This window comes from Mastomys coucha, unplaced genomic scaffold (assembly GCF_008632895.1).
Source record: "Mastomys coucha isolate ucsf_1 unplaced genomic scaffold, UCSF_Mcou_1 pScaffold18, whole genome shotgun sequence".
In the NCBI taxonomy this organism is placed as follows: domain Eukaryota; kingdom Metazoa; phylum Chordata; class Mammalia; order Rodentia; family Muridae; genus Mastomys; species Mastomys coucha.
In genome coordinates this window covers 17109766-17134500 of record NW_022196900.1, presented here as the reverse complement: position 1 = coordinate 17134500, position 24735 = coordinate 17109766, and the positions used below count along the sequence as shown (strand labels likewise).

General features: G+C 40.3%; 1 long non-coding RNA gene across 1 annotated transcript in view; it reads left to right on the top strand.

Annotated features, from left to right (window-relative positions):
• Positions 1-1923: 1923 nt before the first annotated feature.
• The window catches only part of LOC116096038, a 50729-nt gene continuing 27917 nt past the window's right edge, over positions 1924-24735 (top strand). Inside the window, exons 1-2 of the long non-coding RNA XR_004120811.1 lie at positions 1924-1995; positions 16239-16355. This is a non-coding gene — a long non-coding RNA (uncharacterized LOC116096038). The remainder of the gene's footprint in view (positions 1996-16238; positions 16356-24735) is intronic.

Sequence of the window (24735 nt, the reverse complement as noted above, 5' to 3'; positions counted from 1 at the left end):
AGAAGATAAGTGGTCTTTGTGTTTGAATGTTTAAAATATCTTTCCTTTTTCCATTAATTTCCTGAATTTTGAATCTAATATAGGCCCAGATGTAATGCTGTGGGTGCTTGTCCTGCCTCTATAGTTTGCTGTTTGACATTAATTCTGAGGAAGTTAAAATTAAAAAAATTTAAAAATTTACTGTAGCTCTCTCTCTCTCTCTCTCTCTCTCTCTCTCTCTCTCTCTCTCTCTCTCTATCTCTCTCTATCTCTATCTCTCTCCCCCTCACACGCACACACATGAACAGATACACACAGACATACATGCATACACATATACATATATATAGTAATGTACATTACAGATTTGTAGTTGTCTTATAGTTTCAGATATTCTGTTCTGTTATTATTAATGTCAATATCATCATTACCACCACCATCATCATCCTTACTATGGCGTTCCTCTATTTGTTTTCAGTTGTGGAAGATGTATTTTTCTTCAGTTATGTATAGTTTCCTGATGAGCCATCAAAGTTACTCACCATTTCTGTTAGTGCATTTTAATGCATTTCTAGGATTGTAATGATTCCTTTACAGTTTTCCCATTTGTTAGACAGCATTTCTATCTGCTCAGTGTGTTTCTCTGCAATTCCCTTAGCATACTAACCATATTTATATAGTTTTCTTGATCTGGTGTCTTTTAAAATTTCTTTACATTGGAAGGTTTATTCTTTACCTTGTAGTTTGTGCTTGAGAGGAGGACATTATGCTCTGGGTAGGAGGCACTGTGGTGAGCAGGCCTTACTGCCATGGGAAAGTGTTCTGCAGACCTCTGGTTAAGTCTGTATTGGGGGAGCTTGTCTCTCTGGCCAGTGAACTTTGCGTGTACCACCTAGTCTCTCCTCCACTCTTAGGTGAGCCAGGAAGGCTGAAGTTGTTGGAGTTGGGTATCTCCCTGTTCCTAGAGAAGGTAGACTATGCAAAAAAAAAATCTTAGGCTTTGGTGAGATAATAGTTTCTCCACAGCTATGCTTAAGAAGAGAGCAGAATATCAAATCAATCTTTTGTGTCCCATGGAAGAGGCAGGAGGTAAGCTGTTGTGTTTCTGATGTGGCCATGGGAGAGCACCCAGGCATTAAGCTCACACACAGACCACTGTGAGGGCTGCTGTGTATGAGAGAGTGTTTTGGCCAGTTCCATCCTCAAGGGTATTATCTACACTGAACTACAGGTATTTTATGGACTAACACTGAAGTGTCCCTATACGGGCTCCAGGGTGTGGGTGGAGCTCCGCTCATGTGTTTCTGCTCCGTCAGGTTGAAATTGTTCAACTGTCTGTCTCCTGTTTTGGAGGCAGCCATTGTCTGGTGATCTCATAATCAGTGAGGTTGGCCTTTCCCCCTGTTTATTTGACTTTCTAATAGTTAAGAAATTCTTAGCTTCCGCCTCGAGGCAAGAAGCTATGAAGAACCCCGGGGCTGGTCTGCCTCCCACTGCCATACCAGCTGAGACATTCAGTGCGAGGTTCCTGAACTTGGCCTTTTCTACTTGCCAAGGGGAACCTGTAAGATTTGCTGCTGTGGCGTCAATTGAGGCTCCATGATGACAAGCAGATGCTCACATCTGCAAACGGAAAGAAGTGGGGTGCTGGAGAGAACAGACTCTTCCCTCTAAACTCTTTATGCCTCAGAGGAGGTAGGTGCAGAATCACGATGGTAGATCAACCAAGTTGTATTTATTTGTGATCAAACACTCAAATGAAGCTGCCCAGGAGAAGGCAAACACAATTGAGAGGAAAACAAAGTACTATAGAGACCCAGGAGATGTGATTCAGTGGGCCCACTACCAAATCTATTATGAGAAAATGAAGAAGGAAATGACAAGGCAGGCCTGCCTCTCAGGTATTTCCTCAGTACGTACCAGCTACATGACATCACAATAAAGCCCCACACAAGAAGACAAGCCCAGGGCATCCAGGGAACCCTGACATTCACTCAGACATTTACAGTGTATGCGGTAAGGATGGAGTAGACCCACAGCTAGGCTGATGATGTTGGCAACTTTTATCTCTAGTCACTTTGACCTGATGGTGAAGGGAAGATGACCCCGGAGGGCCAGGATTAGAAAGGGCTTCACTTTCCACCCAGGTTACAAATTCCTCTTCTAATTTGCCTTGCCTTAAATGAAAATGTAGCCATGAGTGAATAGTGATACCCAGTAAGTGGGCTCCATGGCTGTTAATCTCAGCATGAGCACAATTTTCAGCTCTCTCTAACTCCCAAGTTAGCTTTCCTCTTAAGCTAATTTCTTTTTCCAGTGGGGTCTTGAGGCCACTCAGACCTAATAGATTCTCTTCAAATTGCTTGAGGGGGCAATCCCTTTTCCAGTTTTCCTATAGATGCCTTCCAATCTCAGACCCTAGGAAGTTATTATCTTTTAAGAGAAAATATTCCATGTTATTGTTTATTTTTTTCTTCGGGTGAGCATTTCCAGTTTTGGCCCTTGATAATGACCCGAGAGATATTGCTCGACGTAATTAACAGCTTAAAAACTACCATTTTAAAATGAGGTTCATTTCAAGACTTCTCTCCCCTCCTCCGCTCCTCTTTTTGTTGTAACGCTCAAGAATTGTTTCTGAGGAAATCAACATGCATATTAACTTTACAACATCTGGGCTAATTCAATATTCTTTATTTGCCTTTTAGATTTTAATTTTGATGCACATGAGCAGAAATGCTTTCCAGCCATGCCTTCCACTGCTGACTTGGCTGTAGGACGCTGTAGACGGCACACACAGGCAGCAAGAGGGTTAGGTGCAGGCTGTTCATACTATACGTAAATTGCACCATGCCAGAAACCCAAACCTGCATCCCAAAATGCTTCAAAGGGAACTATTTCCCTGGAGGGAATTGGTAAAATTGGAGTTGGGTGAGCCTCAAAGAGTCTTGATTCTCAAACACAGCTTATGTTTGGATTCAGAATTGAATTTGGCTCCAGTGGTTGGCATCTCTACCCTGCCCTGTGAACTGCCCCAGCCACAGGGGATTGGGGCGGGGGAGGGGGGAGAGAAGAGGAAGAGGAGCAAGAGGAAGACTGAATTGGGGAGCTGAGTTTCCAAAAACACACAATAGCACAGTGGTGGTGCAATTAAGATAATTAGAAAATGGAGTTTAAATGGCCAGAGTTCGTTTTTATCTCTTGTCCTCTGTGGTGGCCTTTCAGCTGCACGGCTCTGTCCCCTTTGATCCACTTTGCCTTGCTCTTTACTTCCTTTCTACTTTCTTATAAGATTGCTGTTCAAGCCTATTGCCCTCTTCCTCCCAGAGTGAGCCTCAGGGGCTTGACTTATGAATTTCAGGGCTTTTTAAAGGGCTGGCAGGTTATGAAACAGTATGTTCAGTGTGAGCTCGTTTGGAGAGGGAAACCATGCATTTCGTCTGTGCATGTATGTGTGCACACAAGCCAGTCATTAGGAGGGAGCTTGTGAATATTTACGGTTTTTGCCTGGAACATGGCTAAGTTTCAAATGGTTCTCGTTCTGAAACTGCTCTCTGCAGGGGAACAGGCACTTATGCTGTAATGAATGCCACATATAAAAGGCTGGCAATTTAGCACAATGTTATCACCAGCTTGTAGAAAAAATATTCTTTCCTGCACCCCTTTTCTTTTTGTTGCCTTTACTCTGCTAGTATTAAAATTCAGATCATTGTCGATTGCATTTTGATTGTGCGAGGATGTTTGCCCTTCATTGAAAACATTATTTTAATTTTATCAGTTGCAAGTATGAGAAAGTCATCATTGCATTACTTTAGACAGTTGAGAGATTTCCATCATACCATATATAAGGGCTTACAAAGTCATAAGCTCCTTACTTCAGAGATACACATTCTTGTAAAGCAAACTCAAGCAATTCATTGCATAAGGAAAGAATCTAATACCAAGTTCCCCATCGACAGTTTCACAAACCAGTTTCAACTATAAAATAGACAAAAATGTGGGTTCCAGGAATAAAAAAAAATGAGAAAAGAGTGCAAATGTATAGCAGTCACTCACAATTTAGGAACATGTGAATTATTAACTATCTATGTACACATAAGATATATGAACATATGAAGTTACACAGAAGAGGTTGTGAATCACATATTAAATAAATAACCCCGAGGAGACTCAAAACAACCTGTGGTAAAGGAGCAAGAATCGAAGTGAACATTATTGCAATGCTAACTGTCTATCCTGGCAAAGGTTTGGCTGACTTATCACATGTTCTATACTAATAACAGAGCAAGAAGTCTTTAAGGAGAGATAGGAATTTAACTGTCCTATAAATCATGGCAGTACTCCTGTCTTGGACCTTCTGTAAATCACGGTCCTTGGAGTTTCAGTTGAGAGAATCCTTTAAGAAGAAAAATGCTCTCTCTCTCTCTCTCTTTTTTAATATGGGAATACTTCTGCAGTTTCAAAGAGTTTATCCTCATTGTGAGAATCCAAGAGATAATGCTTTCACCCAATTATTTTGATATATGTGTGTGTGTTTATGTGTTCTGGAAAAGATTATTAATTCATTCTCCCACTCATCACACAAATCCTCTTTTAGAGGCTACCGTGAGCCAGCCCTTATGCTAGAGGCCAGGAACGAAATGCCTAAAGCCTTCTGCTGTGGTCAATTAGAATTCATAAATGGGAATGACTTCAACCATCTCATTTAACTCACAGAATGGTGAGGTCCGCAAAGTGTGCCTGCCAGGACTGTTGGCTTCCCTTGGGCTGATCTGAATGGCACACAGAACTAGATACCCAGCTGTCTCTATTGGAATTGGAGTACTCCACAATTGGCACCGCTGGAGAAAGGCCACGGCAGGCCTGGCCGCAGAGCTATCGCTCCATACTATGGAAGAAGAGCCTTGCCAGGATACTTGAAACCAAAAAGAAATGCTGACTTCCAAATTGCTTTTCTTCCAGGCTTTCTCTTCAGTGAGTTTCTTTGGCATGGGCATTGCATACAGAAGAGCTTCTCTACTTCCCACTGGGAATCTAAAAAAAAAACGAAGGGGGGGCTTGATTGAGAAAAAGTCTATATTATGGGTTTGTCTAAAATGATAGAAAGTTTTGTAAGGGGAGCAAGCGTTTTCCAGGAGAGATGACACAATGATGAGGATGAATTTCATGAACATTCCAGTACCATGGTAGAGCACATGATTCATTCATAATTGGATTCAGTCACTGCTCAGCCTCTTACTAAGCTTAAGCCTCAAAAGTATCAGCTTAGGAACCACAAGACCAATTTCTCAGACCAAGACCTCAGCACACATGCATGTGTGATTATTGCATCTCTCTATATGAAGAAACTAAGGTATGGAATTGCTCAGCAACCAATAGATAAGTAGGAATTTAAGACCAGACAGTTCGGTTCTAATGTACAATCTCAATGCAATACCACCTTTTTGGTGACTATCTTCTTGACCACCCAAGGCTGTCCAGCATTCTAAAGGCATGCATGGATTAACCAACTAAATTCTCATGAAATAAGTACTGTTTCTTGCATTGTTTTACAAAGGAGTTACCTAAGGAACACCCCCCCACACACACACACACACAAACCACTAAATAAATAGTGTATAAACTCTGACCAGCTCAAGCTTCGTGAGGAGCATGGCTCTGGCAGGGCTTATCCTTCTGTCCCATTCCCACTGTTTTGCTAAAAACTGTTAGATTGCATTCCTAAGCTAGTCACCAAGGTCTAGTCCCTTATTTGACCACTTCCTCCTCCCAAGGCTGACTACCAAGGTCCAGGTATCAAAGTATTGAAGTCCATCAATTTAAAGCCTCCTTTGGTTTACCTAATTAACATGCCAAATTAAAATTAAACACCTCATTTTAACATAATGTTTCCCATTTTATCTTTATAATTGTCATTTGCCTATGAGGCACATCTGTCACCTCTCTATCCAGAGACAGTCCTTTGTCACACTCCAGTACAAATACCTGATACCCTTCTCCCTCCCTCTCTTTTCCCCCTCTCCTTTGACTCTTTCTCCTTCTCCCTCTTCCTGTACCTCCTGTCTTTATCCCTTATCCAAGTCCATTGTCTTTCTGGGTGTGTGTATGTGTGCGTGCGTGCGTGCGTGCGTGTGTGTGTGTGTGTGTGTGTGTGTGTGTGTGTAAAACAGGTGGGTACTTCAGGCAGGGCATAGTTACTTCTGAGCCATTATGTATCCTAAAAATGGTTTGAGGATTATTCCTCATCTCCAAACCCTTTTCTACCCTGTTTTAGGAAATTGGAACCTGCCAACCTCTCTGCTGCTTCACCAAGTTGGTGGACACCAAGCCAGTGGCTCCTGACAGGCTATGATAGGGAACACAGGAGGGGAGGGAGTCTCACCTTCCCGACTGCCTCCTGCTCCTGTCATTCAAGCAGCCTGGCTTTTCACCAAGGGACAGCTTTCAGCTTTCCAGCATGGGCCATCTTTGTGCAGCATCACCATGCCCTCTGCCGTCTTAGCCACAGGATATCTTCTCCATGGTCTCTTGTTATGGCCTGTCCAAGCCTCGTCATCCAAGCTCAGAGACACTAACCCTTGCCTCAAAGACCCCCAGATAAGAAATCTGAGAGTCATTTCCACTGCATCCTCCTTCAGGCTTCTAAACGTTGACATTTGTACACATCCTTTTGTTGCTTTGGCTTCTGTCACTCCATTGTCCTCGTCTTTGAATGTTTTAGTTAGCAACTTAATTTTATTTGACAAGCTCTTAAGTTAAATTATTTCCTTCAAACAACTGGCATGGATTTTTGTCTCTTGCCTGGATCCAGACTGATAACTCAGAAAATCTCAGGCTTGTTCAAGAAACTGAAGAAATTCAAAATAACATCTTATGAAAGACTCATGTATTCCATCCACACTGACACAGTCATTATTTTCCTTTTATCAGCTTTGATTATTTTCCCTTATTCAGCAGCTAAGAAGTCAAAGGTTTAATTTATATTCATACAGGAAGAAAAAAAGATAGTTCCTTCTGTTATTTTTTTCAGTCTTAACTTCATATTTTCTAGAATTTCCTTTGGGTAGTGAATTGTGTTGATAAAGTTCACACTGATATCATGGAGCTAAGGCTCATATCTTTCTATATATGTCTGTTTTAATGGCTCCCATTCTTTTCCCATGTATCACAAAGGTGAACGGAAACTTAAGCATAGTTAACATTGAACTTTGCCTTCCTTTCATGAAGCTTAAATCTAAAGGAGTCTGCTGTGTTTGAATCATCTTTGTAAACAAGAAGGCCCTCAGAGAGAGGCAAGAGCATTCTGAAACCAATGTGGAACTGAATTCAAACTTTGTTGTCCGGCTTGGTCTTTTTAATTGTGGCAAATTGTGATTTCCTGTTTTCTTTCCGGGGCAGGAACAAGACTGAAGAAAAGGCCCCGTAAGGATACTTGGACACCAAAGGACTCTTACAAAAGAGCATTTTGATGATTTGAGTAGAAATAAATTAGAAACATGCTACAGTACTTGATGCCTTTTAAAGTCCCAATAAGGTTAAAAATGAAGAGCCAGTGAGGGGCTGGAGACAGAAAAACCTGATGCATGAAATATCTTCAATCCTCTTGGGCCATTTAATGGGTCTCAAAGTATACACCAAGCTGCATATGAATCAGTCAAGGAAGAATTTTGCACCTATTGGCCATCAGATATGCAAGCAACAATATCAATTAACATCAGAATCTGTTTCAACAAAATTGAGATACAAGATGTTGTTTTGGTTTGCTTTATGGAGCAGCTGTCCCTGTGCCTCACTGCGCAGTCTCAAATAAAATGTCTTCGGAAGAAGAAAGTGAGGGTTGTCTCTGTAGTGCTGGCTGGATGACAAGAAGGACGGATTGCACCTACTGCATCCTAGAAGTCTGGCCAAGACCGGAAGCACTTATTTTTGAGGGTCAGCTTCTAAATTCAACCACGAAGATCATATCCTGTGGCATTTGTTAGCTTTGACGTCATTGCCTCTCATCCTATGACCACTCTTTAAAGTGATTTCATGGATATCAGGGTAAACAAGTTTTCTTACTCTTAATTTTCAGAAATTCTGTTAATAAAAACCAGGGCTGGTCTCGAGGGAGGAAATGGAAGAAGAGCTGTATTTCCAGTACCTGGAAAAGTTCAGGTCCCTGAGCTGGGACTGACTATACTGTGAAGGATAGCCCATGAGCAATGGATCTTCGAGGTCACTCCTCTCCTCTAGGAGAGTCAACGTCTCACACTAAGGACTTAGTGCTTGTTATTTCTTACTTAATAACTCACCATGCTTTACGTTTGTTGCCATGGACTCCCAACAATTGCTTCAGTCTGTGCTCACAGCTTTCAGCTTGCTGTGCATTTCCAGGGCAGTATGTCTCACTCTTATGTCTGTGCTCTTTAGGACTTACCTGTCCCTTGGTGACTGTGAGCTTCAAAACTAATTTGAAAACTATGTTCTCAGAATTCATAAACCAAAGAAGAGCCTTCTTCTCTATTCACAACTAGAAGCTATCTGACTTAGTGTCAAAATTCTCAGTCTTTAGGTTTTTGCTCTTCAGCATCTCTGTAGACATTAACATTTTTTTTTCTTTTTGGTAGTGTGACAATACCTAGAATCCAGGGGCCAGACTACTTTTCTAATTATTTTTGTCGTTAATCTATACAGTTTATTTGAATATTTGATTGATTACCTTATTATAATTAAACAATTTAAAAACGTGTAAGAGTAATTCTAAAAACAGCTGCCTTAATTTTGTTTTATTTTGTTTTTTGCCGTGAGTAAAATTCTTGGTTGTTTTCTGCAGTGAGTAGTGTATGTGTGTGTGTGGTGTCTGATGTGGTATGCATGTGTGTATGTGTGAGGTGTGTGTAGTATGATGTGTGCATGTGTGTGTGCACATGCATTTGTATATATCTATATATCTCGTTCTCTATCTATCTATCTATCTATCTATCTATCTATCTATCTATCTATCTATCTATCTATCTATCTATCTATCTATCTCACACGCCAGCTTTTCACTTTATTTCCTCATAAGGAAACAACAGGATTTGGCCTTTGGCTAGCATGCTTCTATAGGACAGAGGTAGTGAGTTTTTTTCCACCCTGCCTTTTGACATCTGGAGCTAATGGAAGGCAGAGTCTATTATAACCCAGAACACACTGCTCTCTGGGTCTTCCACTTCCTGTCTTCAGGTGCATGCTTCCTCTTCCAGACTGTATATGGCTCTACCAGACATATCATGCCACCACCCTCTTCTCTTCCCAGTGGTATGAGATTGCTCCTGGTTTTAGCCCTAGGATTGATTTAAAAACAAAACAAAACAAAACAAAACAAAAACCCAGACATTTTAGTTATGTCCCATCATGCAAAGTGGAGCTCTCAAGCTTTTGGGTTATTTTCTTCAGGGTTGATTTTTTCAGTTCTGTGGGAGGTTTCCTCTGATTCATGCACATTTTAATGGTAGTTTCTCTGGGTAGGGCTGCCAGCCAGATGTCATATGAAGCAGAAATGAAGAGTACATCTGAAAATCCCCAGATATGTACTGCTAAATAACACTCCAGAAACACTTTGTTGCAATGGCCACCTCTGTGAGCCATCCATGGCTTCTTCGGCAGAACTGCCTTTGAATCTGTCCTGGGGGTTTTTGGTCAGTGCTTTTATTACCTTCTGCTGAAGCTCATAATTTGATATCTTTAGAACACTTGAGAAACTTGAATTTTATTTTGTTTTGTTTTTTTAAAAATGGAGAACCAGTGTGGCTTATGTAAGAGACTTTCAGTTTCTGTTACCAGGGGTTAAGCCTTGGTTCTTCCATTTTGATAGAGACATAATACCCAAAACTCTTTGTTTCTCTTTCACAGTGATGACTGCCATTTTTACCCACACAGTGGTGGGGAGGGCTCGAACTGTAGAGCAGGGAGGTGCTCTGTGGGTATGAATTCCATGACACTGTTGACCGCATGCCTGAGTAGATGGAGTCTCCAGTCAGGACAATACTCCCCCACTTATATGCTACAGGGCTGCTCAGGGCTTTGAACAAGACTTGGTGTTGTTTAGTATAGAATCCTCATTAAAAGCATCCAAATGGGCTGGCAAGTTGGTTCAGGAGTTAAAGGTCAACGCCATGAGTTCATTTCCAGGAACACAGGTGGTGGAAGGAAAGAGCACATTCCCACAAGCTGTCCTCTGACCTCTACAGGCATGCAGTGGCACCCCATGCCTAATTTAAAGAGGTAATAAAAAACTCATTAGTAAGGAAATGAATACGTTCTCAGCAAGGTACATGGAACAAAATTAAGTGTTTCAGTAAATGTCAGTCAATGTCATTACAGTCACCAAACTACGTGGCAAGGCACCATACAAAGCACCCACATATATAAGTGTTTGCAGGGGAAAAAGAAAAACAAAATTACATGACGTATGGAAATTTCATAGATTCAGGCTAGGGCCTCTTCACTCAGGGAACCAGAGTTCCCCACTGGGCAGCTCACAGACTGTAACACTAATTCCAGGGGATCCAGGGGATCCAGAACCTTCTCTGCCCACCTGAATTCATCTGCATACCCTTCCCCATAACACACGCGCAAGCGCAGACACACACACACACACACTCACACACACACACACACAGACACACACACTATTTTAAAAAAATCATACACTTATGGTCTTAGATCTAAACTTTATGCTCTTTTAGTCTGGTTCCTGGGCTCTTCTGGAACCTGATTTCTCTGTATGTTTTTTTTTCTGTTGTTTTGTTTCTTTTTTTCCAACAAAAATCCAGATGATAGTTTGCAGCAATTTAATTTAATTGACAAAGGAATTAAAAAGATGTATTTTTTTCCTCCTCATGTTGTTCTCACAAAGAGAAAAACAGAAACAAAATAAAATTCATGCAGAAAACCTGAACCTTCCCATCTTTTTTTTTTCCTGTCCCAAGATTTCAATTAACTCTGTAGAAAAAAGTCTCACAATAATGCTGTTAATACTTAAAAACAAAACAAAACAAAGCACCTCTGTGAACAGTATAATTAGCATTTTTTTTCCTCAATGATTTTACCCGAATCTTCTCAGTCTTCATCATTTTAGCCTGTTAAGTGAACTTCATTCGGGTACTTGATTTGGGGAGGATTAAGTGAAGCATGATATGAAATGTGTCTTAGAGACCCTGGCATTTGCAGAATGTATCTAGTATGCTGTGTGAGTCTTATGACTAAATGGAGATACCCAAGTCCTCTGGAGCTTTGGACCCTCCTGTGTGAAGACTGAGTTGGTTCAGGAGATGAAATTCCTGCTGCTAATCCTGAGGATCTGCCATGGTAGAAAAAAAAAAAAAGCAACTTCAGGAGCTATCGTCATCCAAGCTTCTACTCTCCAATCACACACCGTGGTACAACACCACCCAACAAAATAAATAAATGATGTAATAAAACTGGAAAAATATGGAGAGAGTGGGCAGCTTTGCTCCTGATTTAGTGAAATTGCTTTAGTTACTCTCCATTTAATCGATGTTGGCTATTGGCTTGCTGTGTATTTCCTTTATTATATTTAAGTGTGCACTGTGTTTCCCTAATCTCTCCAAGGCTTTTAACATGAAGGGGTGTTGTACTTTGTCAAAGGCATTTTTGGCTTCGAATGAGATGATCATGTGAATTTTTTCTTTCAGTTTGCTTATATGGTGGCTTATTTTTATGGATCTTCATATATTGAGCCACCCCTGTATGCCTGGGATGAAGCCTACTTGATGGTGGATAATGTCTTTGATGTGTTCTTAGATTTTGTTTAGAAGTATTTTATTAAATATTTTTGCATCAATGTCCATAAGGGAAAATGGTCTGAAATTCTCTTTCTTTGTTGAGTTTTTGTGTGTTTTAGGTTTCAGGGTGACTGTGGCCTCATAGAATGTGTTTGGTAGTGTTCCTTCTGTTTCTGTTTTGTGGAATAGTTTGAGGAGTAATGGTATTAGCTCGTTTTTGAAAGTCTGGTATAATTTTGTACTAAAACCATCTGGACCTGGGCACTTTTTGGTTGGGATACTTTCAATGACTGCTTCCATTTCCTTAGGTGTTATAGGACTACTTTAATTGTTTATCTGATCTTGATTTAAATTTGGTAATTGGTATCATCTAGAAAATCATCCATTTTATTTAAACTTTTCAGTTTTATGGAGTACAGTGTTTTGTAGTAAAAACTAATGATTCTTTGGATTGTTTTCAGGGTCTGTTGTTATGTCTCCCTTTTCACTTCTGATTTTATTGACTTAGATATTGTCTTTCTGCCTTTTCGTTAGTTTGGCTAAGGGTTTAATCTATCTTGTTGATTTCCTAAAAGAACCGGCTCTTGTTTTTGTTGATTGTTTGTACTGTTTTGTTTCTGATTAATTTCAGCCCTGATTTTGATTATCTCGTGCCTTCTGCTCTTCCTTACTGTGCTTGCTTCTTTTTTTTCTAGAGTTTTTCTAGTACTTTTAAAGTACTGGTATAAGAACTTTCTAATTTCTTTATGGAGGAACTTAGTACTATAATCTTTCCTCTTAGCACTTCTTTCATTGTGTCCCATAAATTTGTGCATGTTGTGCATTCATTTTCATTGAATTCTAGAAGAATTTTAATTTCTTTATTGCTTCCTTGACCCAGGGGCCACTCAGTAGAGAGTTGTTCTGTTTCCATGACTTTGCATGTTTTCTGTTGTTTCTGTTGTTATTGAATTCCAGCTTTAATTCATGGAGGTCTGATAAGATACAAGGGGTTATTTAATTATTATTATTATTATTTTTTGTATCTCTTGAGGCTTACTTTGTGACTGACTATATGGTCAATTTTGGAGAAGGTTCTATGAGTTGCTGAGAAGAAGGTATATTCTTTTGTGTTTGGGTGAAATGTTCTATAGAACATTTGATATAGGTCCATTTGATTAATGACTTCTGTTAGTTTCATTATTTCTCTGTTCCGCTTCTTTCTCAATGATCTGTCTGTTGGTGAGAGTGGCATAACCTGCCTAGAAGATGCACAGGGATAAAGATGGAGTAGAGATTGAGTGAATGGCCACAAATCACTGGCCTAACTGGAGACCCATGAGAGAGGGCCAGCTTCTGACACTATTAATGATACTCTGCTATGTTCATAGACAGGAGGCTAGCACAATTGTCTCCTGAGAGATGTCATTCAGCAAGGGCTGAAACAGAGGCAGAGACCCACAGCCAAATACCAGGGGGGCAATTAGGGGAGTTGTGTGGAGGAGTGGCTATAGAATTGAGCAAGCTGGAATGGTCAGGGACACCACAAGAAGACCTACAGAAGCAACTAATCTGGGCCTATGGGGGCTCACAGAGACCACTAACCAAAAAGAGTATGTGGGTTGGACTTAGGACTCCTACACATTTGTAGCAGATGTGCAGTTTGGTCAACTGGAGCTGGAACTGTCTCTGACTCTCTTGCTGGTCATTGGATCCCCTTCCCCTATCTTGAGTGTCTGGTAAGACCTCAGTGGGAGAGAATGTGCTTACTACTGCTGAGACTTGGTATTCCAGGGAGGGCAGGTACCTAAGGAGGGGATTCCCCTTCTCTGAGGCAATGGGGAGGTGTAATGACAGGAGAGATTTGTGAGAGTGGGGCTGAGCAGAGAGGAGGGAGGGGACTGCTACCCAGATGCAAGGTGAATAAATAAATTAATGAAAAATAAAAATACAAATATATAAAAAGAACATATCAGTTCGGTTGCCCCTTTTGCCCAGTGATACCCTAGCAGTGCTTCTGAATGCATATTGCTCTCTCTCAGCAGGCTTTACTGGAATCTGTAAGAGCATACTCTCTTCCAGTTCCATGCCTTCTGTTGACTTCTGCATGAAGTTCATAATCCTTAGCCTGTTTTCCAAGGCTCTTTCTTGTCAAACAGGAAACTGTTGATCGCATATCAGCTTTGAGTTTCTTCTGATCTTGAACTTCAGCCACAGGCCAGTTTCCTCTAGACCTTGCATTATTTTCTCTTTTTGTTCCTGGTCCTTCATTGACCTGGTAAATTCTTAAGTGAAATATTATGGTCTTTGAGGTTCAGTTTCTTCCATGATTCTTCCATAGGACATGTCAGCTGATACACTGAGAATCATGGTAGTGATAACCTGTTGCTGATCTACTCACTCTGTCTCACAAGCCTGGTGGAACCGACTCATTTCCATCCCTTACTTGTGCGCTAGACTAGTCAGGCATGTTTCCCAGGATCTTGTTTGCAACTATCTAGCCTTAGACTGAGAAGCTCTTTACTCATCTGTGACAATTGCTCAGGTCTTTGGAAACTTGGGGGATTTTTCCCACTCTGTCATTGACTGTCCTTTCCTTTTTCTGTCTTCTCATTTTGTCTCTTTACTGATGGTGAGAAGAGCCCATCCTTCTGCATCTCATGATGGCAGAGGAGAACATTTGACAGGTCATGATTTCCCTGTGGGTGCAAGAATGGGAGGATATTTAAGAATCTTTACATCTCCTTCTTCTAGCTTATATCTGTGCTGGGCAGCCTGTTGTGTTTTCCATCATATTAGACACTCCTCCTCAACTGTGTTGGATAAGGACCTAACATAAAGATACTATGGACCTCACACAATTAAATTATTTTCATGTAATTGTTTCTAAAATGAGGGCTAGTGTGGAGAAGCATCATTATTATGTCACAAGATCTTTATGGTGATTGGGCACACATATTGCTGTAATGAGAACCTCTGATTTCCCAGGCATGAGAGTGAGTGTTATGACAATGGAAACATAAAAAGAGGATGTAAATCCACAATCCACCAACTTATGCACATAGTGAGAAAGACACATGAGAAAGCAATGTGCTTGAAAAAGAAGCTGCTGGTTGTAGAACCTGAGAGCCCAGAGAAAAGGAATCCAGTGGGGATCCACAAGAAAGTGGGACAAAAACTGAGTTCTAACTCCTTACAACTACTCTATATTACACATCTACAAGCACAGAGAATGCCACACTTATATCTGTATCTACAGCCCCTGTCTTCAACTCTCTAGCAAGTCCCTTAAGGGAGAGCCTAGGACACAGTACTGTATATGAAAGACTGAAGCAAATGAGATGGGAAATATGATTCGAATTTACTTAACAGTTGTTTATTATTATTATTATTATTATTATTATTGTTATTGTTATTATTATTATTATTATTATTTTAACTCAGTTGGACTTCTTTGTTATAATGAAGTAACCATCTTTAGACTTTGGCCATTTTGCCTGAATATGATGTTTTGGAGACAATGAACACAGGGTGGACCCAGAGTCATTGAATGGCTAGTGAGTTAAGCACAGGGTAGAAAAACATAGGGAATTGGAAATGTTAAACAATCATGGGACAGTCTCCTTAGGTCTCTGTTACTGGCATCATAGGCCCAAGGCACTGCCTGACCATGTATTTGATTTATCAGTACTGTCTTTGTGATTAACTCCTCAAGTGACAATGTTTGCTTGCACAGTCCCCTATGTGATGGCTAACATCAGCAGCAATTTGCTGGATTTAGGATTATAATAATGCTTCTCAGTTGTTTCTATATACAAGTATGTTTCCAGAGAGGCTTAACTGGGGTCAGAAGACCAGCTCTGTGAGCAATGTGGGAACACTGTCTCTGGATTAGTCAAAAGGAGAGAGTGAGCTGAGTGCAACCTTTCTCTTCCTGCCCCCCAATCTCACCACTTTCTTCCTGTTTCCTGACCAAGGATGTGATGTGACCAGTTTTCTCATGCTTTTGGGCCATGACTTCTTCACCATGATATACTGTACTCTCAAACCGTGAGTCAAAATCAGCCTTTTCTTCCACAAGTTGCTTTTGTCAAGCATTCTTGTCTCAGGAACATGAAAAGTGGCTAATATACCTTAATATTCAATGTTCAAGAGAGGCATTTTCCTGATTGAATAACCCAGATCTCCCTCAGATGCAGGCACTCCAGCACACAGGGATGGCAGATATATCCCTGACTTTCTTGGGGAAATCAACCAATGGTGACTCCTTCCCTGCTTTACTCCTGTAAGGGAAGGGCACTGTGTATCCAGGAGCTGTGAGTCTACTCTTAGGCTTTTGCACAATGAGTACTAACTTCCCAATTCTGCCACTTAGCAGTGGGCTGTACTCACAGGAAAGCTTCCGACGTGAATAATTCATCTCTCTCACATCTTCACTAGGATCCTGACAGTTGGCAATGCACAGCTGCTCTTAAATGAATGATCCATGAAATGTGTTTGGATCTTTTTCAGATATGAAAACTAAGTCCAGCTTGCTCTTTCTGCCTGCACATCTGTAATGTGTACTGTGTAACCACAGAGATAGCCTTGTGGAAAGGAGGTTCCCAAGAGGAGAAGCACGCATGGCAAGTAAGTGGAACAGCCAATACTGAGTGGGCAAGACAGTTAAACTGTGTCTGTGTGACCTTCCAAATCACTGAAGTGGCCAGTGAGAACAGACATGGGCAGCGGCTTATACAGTCATACATCATATGAAGCAATCGTGTATTGCCAGTATGGAATTAAGATTTTTTTTTTCATTTTAATGTCCATACCATGTTTTCCTCAAGGCTTGGACTTCACTTGCTGGGTTTTATTTTATTTCTCCCTGTCTTCCTATCTGTCTGTCTGTCTGTCTGTCTGTCTGTCTGTCTGTCTCTCTCTCCCTCCCTCCCTCCCTCCATGTGTGTGTGTGTGTGTGTGCATGTCCCTAATGAAACATTTCCAAAGATCAGGAAACATATTACGTCTCTGGTAATGTGGTAATTTGTCCAATGATTCATTAGTGAGTATGTTAATTTCTATTTTTGTTCTTTATACTGTGAATCCTCAGAAGCAAGGCCCACATTTGCATTAATTTCTCAAAGTGGGTAATGAGGTGAGATGCTGACTTTGTGGCTATGTTTGTACTGAATCTCACTACTCATATATTACTGTGATCTGTTTATTACTCATGAGAGTGCTCTAAGGCCGATGAGTGATGTTCCCTAGAAATTGAGACTCATAGTTAAATGATTTGCTATGATCACATAACCGTTGAGGACTAGGTTGACATGAAAACACTACACACTCACAGGTTTTAAGTTAGCGTCATAATATAGTGAAGGAAATGCTCATCAAAGACATTCCAGTTTTGATTGACTGTTCTACTTACAGAGACTTACTTGTACCATTGAGAAATACATATTAAAGGGTAGTTTTGGAATTTTTTCAGCGCTTTTGGTGGCTGTGAAGTTAGAAAATTGATCTATCTGGAAAGAGATATTATTGAATACTCTCTTGATGAGTAGTAGAGTTAGTCAAGTTAAGGGATTTTTTTTTTCCTTTTTGGGCATGTAGCAAGAACATGCTTGCTTTTGTTTTGATCTATCCTGGAGGAAGCAGAAGCATGCATACTGTGAGCCTAGTGGCAGGAGTATGAAACAAGGTTAGGAAACTCCTAACCTTGTTCCTGTACTGGGACTGATGAACTTAATTATGCATATCAGTGTGATATTAGAGATATTTTACTTATTTGAGAGGCAGTGAATAATCTTACCAAATGATTCTTTTGATGTTCTTGGAAAAGCAGCAAATATCAATCACCACCAAATATAAATATTAGTAGCAACTATTGATAGATTCAACCATGTTGGTTTTACTAAGGAATGACATAGAATAGTAATAAACATATGTATGCGCTACATTGTGACCAAGAGGACTAGTGTACTTTTAAACTACTCAATACTTGTTCTTTCTAGCACACTTAAATGAACTAGAATGGTTTTTCCATAGTCATTAGGATGCTTATAACTTCCCTGCCCAAAATGATTACACTTAGTTGGACCTTAGCTGACTATGAAAGCATACAATGGACTTAACAGCAGCATCCATCGGTAGTTGACATGCTAATGTGAATGTACCAGACTACCTAGCTTTTCCCCACGAGCTCTCTAGGATGGTGCTTTAGTATAAAAGATTCCAGCTATTCAGAAAAAAGATGAAGGATTATTAGTCAGATGCAAGATTTCCTGGGAGTGGTGTGGTTTTCCAGTGAATTGTTCCAGCTCTCAGCTAGTTCCTTGTTGAGTTCTCCTACTGACCAGTGACACTCATTCAAAAGACTGTATTTCATGAGTCTTAAATGATTCATTCCCTACAGAGGGTCAAGTGAGTCCTGACTGTGTCACTCTCTGAAGAGCTGGTTCCAATTGCAGTTACTAAGACATTGACTATAAGCGATCTTACAACATAAGGGCCTTGCTCATCGAAATTTCAGGTTTAAATCAGTATGCCAGTTACAACATGCCATATGTTGTGCCAGTAACGAGTCATGTCACTTCTGCCAGTGGCATCACTGTGATTCCTCACTATGAGTCTACTACATGATTCCCACACAAACAGTGCTGAATATGGTTCTGCTGTCTTCTTGTCTCCATGTAGGGAAAACACTCCTATGTACTGCATGAAATGCTCATGTGAAAAACAGGGAAACATATAAGCATTCAAGAGCATTGGAAATTCAGGATAGGAAAACGTTAATGTAGATGAGCTGTTCTCAATTTGTGGGTTGAGACCCTCTTTGGGTCACATATCAGATATTCTGCATAGAAGACATTTACATTATGATTCATAATGGTAGCAAACTTACAGTTGTGAAGTTGCAGAAAAGTGATTTTGTGGTTGGAGCTCACCACTCTAACATGAGGAACTCTACTGAAGGGTCGCAGCATTAGGAAGGTTGAGAAGCAGGGCTGTGGAAAGATGATCTGCACCTATTCGTTATCTCAGCCAGAAAGAAATGTGAGAGGAAGCTATGCATCCACCTCAGGGATGAGTCTTAGACACTAGAGAGAATCTCGGACTGAGGAATCTCATAGTCTACTAGATCTGGAAGGATTTGATCATAGAGGTAGCCAGACTGTATACACCCTGTTCTGTTGGCCTCTGAGGTCTCCTTGGAGTTGGGTACCCTCTTCTCCAATATGCTTCAACTCAACCCCAAGAGAAGAGTTTTGTAAATTTTCTCAAACTAAGAGTTTAAGGAAAAACTTAAGTAATGGACTAGCATCTTTTTAATCTTTTGCTCACTTAAAATTTTAAAATAAAACTCATTTTTATTTTTAATATGTTTTGGAATGAGAGCATTTTGAAGCAGAGGTATCATTATTTTTTTCCCAACGCTTTTTATAAAATAAAATGCTATGTGAGAATTTAAGACAATAATAAAGACTCATATACTTCTTTAAATCTAGACTCCAATATTTGTTAATATAGCATTCCATTACTCTTTGTGCCTCCATCTCTTACTTCATAATATTTTCTGTGCCACTTGACAGTACTGTCACTAACACCATCCCACTTCATCAGTAAATACTTCAGTGGACATATGCTAAAGAGTAGGGTGATGTCATATAATCATACCTTGTTACATGTTATAAAAAATTAACCAGGATTTCACAGGAATATGGAATCCTCACTCTAGATTTAAGTTTCCCATTTGTTTCAAAGTATTTTCTAGAGTTAAAAATTTGAAACAAGATTTCATCTTGAATCATACAGTTTCCTGATGGTTATTTCTCTCAGGCCTTTTAATGTGGAATATGTCTTTCCTTCCGCTGACATCCCCACACCTGACAATTTACACCTGGGCCAGTCCAACTTAATTGTTTTGTAGGATGGCTCAGAGTCCTGAATTTTTAAAAGTTATTTCTACTTAGTGTCATTTATCTCATTCATCTTCCCTTTTATTTTTATAACATGAAAATTATACTTAGAGTCTTAATTAGAATCACCACAAAGGGTTTTTTTTTTTTTTTTGTGAGATTACATGATAAGTGATTACATTTCATGCCATTGTTTAACTGGAAAAAGAGCAGGAACCAGTGTGACTACTAGCGATACTAGTTATCATGCACTGGTTAGGTTGTTCACTGTTAAAACTTAACACTAAAGCTGAAAAGACAATGCAAATATACTTCATCTATATTACCCAAATATTGTGTCAGTGTTTGAAAGGTTTGCCTTAGTATATTGATTTCTACCTATTATTTACACATACAAATTTCAGTTATTTTCTAGCTACTTGAGAGTAATTACAAATATAGTATCCTTTTATCCTGACAGACCTCAGTGCCTGTTCCCTAAATGATGCAAGGACATTTTCACATAAACATGGTGTAATTTTAATAACAATAAAATTATCATTAATATAGTGTCATTATCTCATCTACAGACTATATACATTCTCTAACTCTTACTAATGTCAAGTAGAATAAAAAGATATCTTTTCTGTCCTCTGACCCAAGCTGGATTTAGTCATCATGTCTCTTTAACCTCCCTTAATCTCAAATGGCTCCATAATATTTCTTCCTTTAAACAGGTTCTCCACATCTTTAAATAGTATTAGGCAGCTATTTTGTAAAAGGGTTCCTAGTTTGGCTTTCCCTTTTGGCTTTTTATTGTTAGATACAAGTCCTGTTCTAACAGGAACGGTGGGGACTTCCTTCCACCCTTTTCAGCACTTTGTATGAGGAAGCACATGACACATTCTCCTTATGTTACTGGAGATATTATCTTTGATCTCTGGGCTAAGGTGGATTCTCCTTTCCCCAGTGTCAAATATCGTAGTCCTCATTGTTAATGATTATGAGGCAGTGGCTGTTCAGTGGCGGTCTTCTAACTTACTTTACTTATTGACTGATGTATTTTTTTTTTAAATTTATTTCTTTGTGCAAAGAATCTTTTCTATTCTATTCAAATGTGAAAGTATCCCAAATACTTCATTTACATAAAGTAAACTTTTAGAGTTAAGGTCAAAACTGTGCGTAATTGATTAGTTTTAATATGGTTTCCTATATTCGAAGCTCTCTGAGGGCAGGGATTTTTATTTCTTAATGGATATTTTAAAGTGATATTTTTCATTGAGGAAGTTGGAGCTTGAAGAGACTCTGACTCTAGGAAAAGTCAGTGCCAAGAGCCCAGCAAGCTGGCACCCCTTCACTACGCGAGGTACGAGAGACGTTTGTGTTCCACACGTTTCTCATTTTGTGCCTCATTGTGTCTTAAGTGGTATTCAGATGAATATAGATCTTTCTGGGAATAGTCACTAATGACACAGAGTGGGTAGCAGAGCTGTCTGACCCAGGCTATTCAATCATGCCAATAAAAAGTGAAAGCAAGATAGCCATACATAATCCAGGGGTAATGAGAGCCATTGCATTGATGCCCTCAGAAGCTGTGGAGATGGGAGGATTCTGTATGGTTGCCTTTACCTCCAATAGAGACATTTCAAGGATGGTTGACATGCGTCCTAAACACTAGATGTTACTTAATGCTACAAGCAGCCTGGGAGCAGAACTCATTCTGAATTACTTTCTCAGCTAGCGTGCTGCCTGCTGTGAGGTGAGACAAAGCAAGATCATAAGAAATCGAAGTCTGTGTGTTGGGGGTGGAGGAGGACGCAACAGAGCACAATGAACATCTTTCCCAGCAATGTGCTCTGAGCTGCAAGGATTTTAGCTAGAAGAATGTGTCAGAAGGAAGAGCCCATTTAGAGTTGCTTCTTCCCGTCAGGAAGGACATGGTCTGCATGTCTGCCTTTTTCATGTGAGCATGTTCTAAGGCTAGACATTCAGCAGATAATTAATAAATGCATCTTTTATGTCTGTAGTGACCTATCGATTCCTTTGGACCCTGTTGGTGTTCTATCAAGAACAAAATTAGATTTGAGACATAAGGGAAAAATCAGTGAAGTTGGAATCCTCAAGCCACGGTAAAATACATTATAGAATAAAATATTTTATGCCATAATAAAATACTTTGGGAATTGAATAAGTCAAAATTTTGTTAAATTTACTCATTTTTCATGCTCTCAGGAAAAAAAATGACTAGCCAGATTTAATTCATCTTTATTTCTGTTTAAAAATAAAAATCACTCCCTCCTTGCCCATGTAGAGGGAATGCTATACACAGGGGCTGTAGGGATGGAGGTTGATTCAATTTTCTCCAAAATACATGGAGGGAGAATCGAGGTGGGGCTAACTCTCCAAAGTGAAACCAGCTCCCCCGAGCTGGGGGAGTAGATGGGGAGTTAGTTGTCAGTGACCTCCACAAGTCTACATCAGGAGCTGCAGTCAGAACCCAAAGGGTTACATGATCCCACACGTCCAACCACATTTGTATTAACATCACCTTCAGGACCCTTCCAGAGGGAAACAGGAGGGATTTTCAGTCCAGCATGACAGATGAGTGGCTTCTGTGGAGCATAGTCCTTACTTTGCACACAGCAGTACAGCTGAGCCCTGGTAACACCTCTGACTCAGTGACCCCTTACCTATATGGAGAGGCAGTGCTCTCCAGAGTCAGGCTCTTTGTTTCTACGCGACTACCAAGCCCTTGACAATCTTTGGTCTCTTCGCTGAGCCTGAGCTTCTGGTTTTAGGTTTTAAAACAACCACAATACCCCTCTGAGGAGTTTTGACTGCAACATGGAAAATGGAAGAAACTTTCCTTTGTGTTAGGCTGTATTGTGCGTGCCTTGGCTAAGGGAACCAGAGTCTTCAGTGGATTAAAGAAACATGAAAAACACCATGGAGGCTCAAGAGCTGTGTGTGAAGGAACTCCTCAGAAATCGGTTAGCGCCTCTGCTCCCATCCTGTAGACGAGGAGACCCGAGGCCACGTGGGGGAGGGAGAAGTCCTCCGAATCCATAGAGCAAGTCAGAAGCAGAACCAAGACAGACTTCAGATTGCTGTGATTTCTCCCTCTGCAAGCCTGCCTTTCTGAACAGATGTAGAAATGTTAGTTTAGTTTCGCTTATGTTTAGTTATGGTGCTACCTTATTTTGTTTTACTTTCTATTTTACTTGTGTGTGTTCATGTGCATATACATGTGCAGGTTAGAGGGCAGTCTGAGCTACTGTTTCTCCAGTCTCTCTCTCTCTCTCTCTCTCTCTCTCTCTCTCTCTCTCTCTCTCTCTCTCTCTCCTTACCTACCATTTATCTATCATCTCTCTGTTTTTGAGAGGAGAACTTAACCTAAGCCTCACCAATTTGGTTAGGCTGGCTGGCCAGAGCGCTCCAGGGTTCCAGCATTCTCTGCCTCTGGAGTATTGGGATTACAAAAGACCTACCAAAGTTTGCTTGCCTAGCTTTTTGGAGATGGAACTCAGGTCCTAGAACACAGGCACCTTACTAATTGAGCCCCTCAGCTGCTTTTATTCTGTGCTTAATTGTTTCCAAAATCCAAACAAAATGTAAACAATGTAAGGCAGAACAATGTGAACTATTTGGCTCTCAAACTCAGCTTTTTTGTTGCATCAATCCCCACTTGCAGCAGCCCCCAGAAGCACTAGCTACAAAACCTCTTCCTCTCCCTAAGATGCATAGCCACGGCTTTCTCTTTGTAGTAGGAGTGTTGTGTGTGTCAGATAAAACCATGGAAGGTCTAGTTCTTTTAAAGTTAGATAAGCAGCCAATAACTTCCAGCAGCCGTATATGCTCCAGTCTTTGAGAAATACTTATACTGAAAGTGATTTAGCCTTCATCTGAAACTCAAATGCAAATGGGCATCTTAAAATTTGCCGGGCAGCTTGCTTTGTGAATCAGGTAGTAGAATTTGTCTCTGTTAGGTACAGTCCCTGAATGTTGCTTGAAGACGGGTTGGTTGAAGTTGGGTCACAAAGAAAAGATGGGCTTGCTCAGGAAATGTCTCATGATCTCCAACTAGCTTAGAGCTTTGAGGCAGCAGATGCCAAAGGGCTCTAGGACGAGGAAGGATAAACCTTGGCCTTCTAAACAGAGATACAGCTCTACCCTGTATCAGACTAACTGGACTCAGGAGATGCTCAGGTGCCCACTGGTGGTGGATAAGAAGTGAAGGTTGAACTCCCCTTGCTCTGCTCTGATCATGGAATCTCAGAGTACCAGCTGTCTTCAGGGGGTTGCTAAATATACATATCCTCTGCCCAGCCATAAGATCTCTTATCTGCTTAATGTTGAGAGCAGAGGCACTTGTATGGTTTAACAGATTATTCATTTTATCTATATACTAACACTTTTTTATGATTAAGAAAATCCCTGGACTAGTGGCTGAGAACAAAGTAGCAAGGACAGAGTGAAGGGTTGCCATAGCACAAGGTCATCCACGAGGCATCCATGACTCCACCTGCTTTAAAGTTCTACCTAGCCTTCCTTCCATGGGTTCCTCCTCTTGCCCCTCCCCTGCTCTTTCCCCCACTTCATCCTTCTCTCCCACAGACAAATATTCTGATGTGTTTTGTGCAGCCCTCTATTTGTATGTGTTCTTGTGCATTGCATTTTTCTATGGGTGTATTTTAAATTTACATAAATACTATTGTTTTACATGCCCCATTCTCTTTTAATTAGCTCCCAAATTAAAAGTCTTTAAAAATGCCTTTATATTGCTATGCCTACACTGGTTAGGCAGTTTGCATGATTCCTTCTAACTTTTTTTTTCCTTTACCCACATTACATTTATTGCTTGAAGGCCAGATCTGTCTTATTTGTGTTTGATTTTCCAAAGCCAAGTTTGGAGGCTGGCACGTGAAACAGCCCTTGAGTAATTTGTGTTGTGGATTGAAATATGTTGTGAATTGTAGTCTTCCATGAAACGTTTGTTGATTTGAATGGAATGAAATGCTAATGAAGAACACAGCTGTTTATTATAGACATTAATGAATTGTGAGGAAAGACGCTATGTTGCCAGAATCTTTGACAATCAGTTTTTGTAACTTCAACCTAATACCAAT